The sequence below is a fragment of the Hylobates moloch genome, unplaced genomic scaffold (genome assembly GCF_009828535.3).
Source record: "Hylobates moloch isolate HMO894 unplaced genomic scaffold, HMol_V3 SCAFFOLD_4, whole genome shotgun sequence".
NCBI lineage: Eukaryota > Metazoa > Chordata > Mammalia > Primates > Hylobatidae > Hylobates > Hylobates moloch.
In genome coordinates this window covers 135,973,885-135,977,787 of record NW_026652279.1, presented here as the reverse complement: position 1 = coordinate 135,977,787, position 3,903 = coordinate 135,973,885, and the positions used below count along the sequence as shown (strand labels likewise).

The 3,903-nt window shown below is 37.6% G+C and overlaps 1 pseudogene; it reads right to left on the bottom strand.

The window, feature by feature from the left end:
* Positions 1-719: 719 nt before the first annotated feature.
* LOC116467496 (serine/threonine-protein kinase RIO3-like) lies at positions 720-2,399 on the bottom strand (annotated as a pseudogene).
* Positions 2,400-3,903: the final 1,504 nt, after the last annotated feature.

The following is a 3,903-nucleotide window of genomic DNA, read 5'->3' as shown; positions in this document are numbered from 1 at the left end:
TAAATAATATATTTGAAAGTTGAAATGACTCCTTGATCCATGGGAAGCAGAGTGGATGTTCTGTTAGCAGACATGAAAACAACCTTAATCTCCTTGTGTATCTCCAACAGAGGCCTTAAGTGGCTAGAAGTCTTTTTCTGAGTAGTAGGTCTCAACAATGGGCTTAGAATATTCATTTAACCTTGCTGTAAAAGGATGCCCTGTCACCTAGGCTTTGTTTTTCCATTTCTAGAGCACAGGCAGAGTAGATTTAGTATAATTTTTAAAGGCCCTGGTACTTCAGAAATGGTAAGTGAGCATTGGCTTTAACTGTAAGTCACTAGCTGCATTAGCTTCTAATAAAAAAGTCAGTCTGTCCTTTAAAGCTTTGAAGACAGGCATTGACTTCTCTAACTATGAAAGTCCAAGATGACATTTTTTCCTCAATAGACAGCTATTTCATCTACATAGAAAATCTGTTTTTTCATCAATTATCTTAGATCTTCCGGTTAATTTGCTATAGCTTCTACATCAGCATTTGCTGCTTCACCTTGCGCTTTTTTTTAGAGGTAGTGAGATTTTATTTTCTCAATGCTGAGCTAAAAATTCCACACATTTGGCACATGGGTTACAAGGAGGGGGAAAAGCAGAGAAACACCACTGTATACCTCTCATGTTTTGGTACTGTGAGTACAACCATAACTTTGTTTGCTATTGGCAACTGGCAATCACCTCTGTGTTTACATTGAAAGCAGCGGGCATTGGTGGTATTCACCATACAATACTGGTGGACATGAAGCAGCTTTCTTTCCATTCTTCTGAATGTGATCTTCATTCATTTTCTCCAAAGCTTCTATCTTAGCTAAAAAAAATCTCCTTCATTATCTGCTGAGATGTTTAAAACAGCATTGAAGAGTTCTCATTCATTAATGGCTTTCCTTACTACTCCTTTCTGGAAAAAGTATGAGACATTTTATAGTCATGGAGCAGTGATTCCAGTCCATTAAGACAATTTGGTTCTTCTGACTAACTGATGTCAAACAACCAGACCTTTGCAGCATGCGAAAGTATGTTATACTTGCTGAGGTTGGTATGAAAAAGTGTACATCCATTACATAACTGCTGCATCAAATGATGAGTTTGTTAGTAGATTTCTTTTGTTCCTTCACTACTGAACTTTACTTCTTTTAATTTAGGGGCTGGAACATAATCATGGCCAATAAAAGACATAACTAAAATGTATTTCACGCACTCAAGTTGTATAACTGTTGGACGAGGAATTCTAGTTCTCTGCATTCTTGTGAGATTGTGGATTTCGCTTTCTGCCCACATGTGGATAATCTTATGTGGACTTAGTTTACTGAAGTGATCTTTAAACCTAAGATCATCTTTAACTTATTTGTCATGAATCTTCCACTCATTAAGGGTTGTTGTAAATACCATGATGGCACATTCTGTAGGTATAACTTTACTATATTTCTTTTGATCCTCCATGCTCTTTCTGTATACATGAAAGACAATAGATTTCTCTCCTGTACTAATAGTCAGTGATTGTCTCAAACATTCCAGAGTTGACAATTTTTACATAAGAAAACATGTCTCAGGATCAACTGCAGTTTCTTCCGTAGAATGCTCCTTTTTCTTGTGGAGGCAGGCACTTTGCTGTTCTTCTGAGTAGGCATGGTGTTTTGAAGCATCAAAAGCTTTGTTTGGTATTCTTAAATCCATTCTGTCTTCTACCTGAAATGCAGGTACAAAATTTTCCATTCTTGCTGGATTCTTTCCAAACATACTACTTCATGATGTTTGGTGGCAATGCCTTTTCCTTTTCCAATAAAACCATTTTTGGGAGTGGGAACTGGTTTTGCTAGTCAGTAGAGATCATCATGAGTATCCTGCCAGTCAGCCTCATCTTCAGAGCTATCACTGTCTTCATCAGGATGCACTTTTCAATAATTTTCAAAGGACATGGAAACTTTTCTATCTCTATTGAATTTTCTTTTCTTTATGTCTAATTGTGCATCATATTCTTTGCCAAATTCCATCTATAATATCTGAGCCAACATTAGGTCACTGGAAGTGTCAATATTTTCTTCAGTAATAAATGGTCTTTTAGCAACAGCTACTTGAGGAAAAGTGACAGTTTCTTCCCCTAACTGCAGTTCTTTGACCAACTGTTCACTCATTATATCACCAAAGAATAAGATATTGTCATTTGAAGGGTAGCCCATGGACACTTACTGGGCCCCCAGGCCACTGCTGGCTTGGGCTTAGGCAATGTCACTTCTACCAGATTTTGGGGGGGAAGAAGTTCAGTAACAAGAGCAGAGCAGAGAGGTGGTAGGACAGGAAGCAGGCTCTACCAAGGAGATAGGTGGAGCCAAAGTAACCAGAACTGAAGTGACAGATCCATCTCGCATTTTTATGTGATAAAGATAGTTTCGATAGTTTCTATCCCTAAGCTTCATGAATGAACCTCTGCCAGCTTCAAGCTTTTCTCCTTTGCATCTTCCTCACCTCTCAGCCTTCACAGAATAGAAGAGAGTTAGGGCCTTGCTCTGGATTAGGCTTTGGCTTAAGGGGATGTTGGTGCTAGTTTGATCTTCTATCCAGACAACTAAACTTTCTCATATCAGCAATAAAGCTGTCTTGCTTTCTTAACATTTGTATGTTCACTAGCGTAGCACATTTAATTCCCTTCAAGAACTTTTCTTTTATATTCACAACTTGGTGAACCATTTGGTGAAAAAAATCTAGCTTTTGCCCTATCTTGGCTTTCAATGTGCCTTTCTCATTAAGCTTAATTATTTCTAACTTTTGATTTAAAGTGAGAGATGAGTCACTCTTCCTTTTACTTGAGTACTTATACGCCATTGTAGAGTTTTTAATTTGTCTCATTTCAATATTGTGTCTTAGGGAATAGGAAGGTGCAAAGAGAAGAAGAGAGGTGGTAATAGCCAGTTAGTGGAGCTGTCAAAACACACACAACATTTACCTACTGTTTTTGCCATCTTATATGGGTGGGGTTCCTGATACCCAAAAACAATTGTAATAGTAACATCAAAGATCACTTACCACAGGTCACCATAATAGATACAATATTAATTTTGAAAGTTTAAAATATTGCAAGAATTACCAAAATTTGACACAAGTGTGCACATGACATTGGAAACATGGGGCTGATAGACTTGCTTAGTTCAGGGTTGCCATAGTGTCTGTGAAGCACAATAAAGTGAAGTAGAAAACAATGGAGGTATACCTATAATTAATGTTCACCGTGTAATCTAAATGGAAATTAAATATAGGGGTTCACAAGCTAAATACATCTTAGAGACCCTTTAATCCAAGGAGGTAAGAGGAGAGAGAACATCCCCTTGGTAACCAGAAAGGTATATATGTACCTTTAGTGTGTTCTTTTTCCCCTAGACTCAACTGGGAATAATGTTTAACCACATGTTTTTTCTTACATGCCTAGTTTGAATAACAGTTATATAACTGTATGCTACTTGCAGCTCTTGATCTTCATTATCAACATTTAAGTGTTCTTTGGGAGCTGTTTTAAGACATGCTTTACATTATGGATATTGATGTCACCTCTTTTTCACCCTCTGATTGAAGCTGCAGCCTTCCTTAGATAATAAGATTTTCCGAATTCTAACCTGTAGTTAGATGCAAATCAGAGGTTTTTGGGGGCATATACCATGGTTTGTTTTATAGTTAAACAAGTTAAATAATTAGTATCTTAGTTCGGGATGCTGTAACAAAGTATGATAAACTGGGTCACTTATAAACAGCAGAAATGTATTTCTCACAGTCCTGGTGGCTGGAAGTCCAAGATCAGGGTGCCAGCATGCTCAGTTCTGGTGAGGGCCCTCTTCTGGGATGTAGACTGCCAGTTTTTCATTGTAGCCTCACATAGTAGAA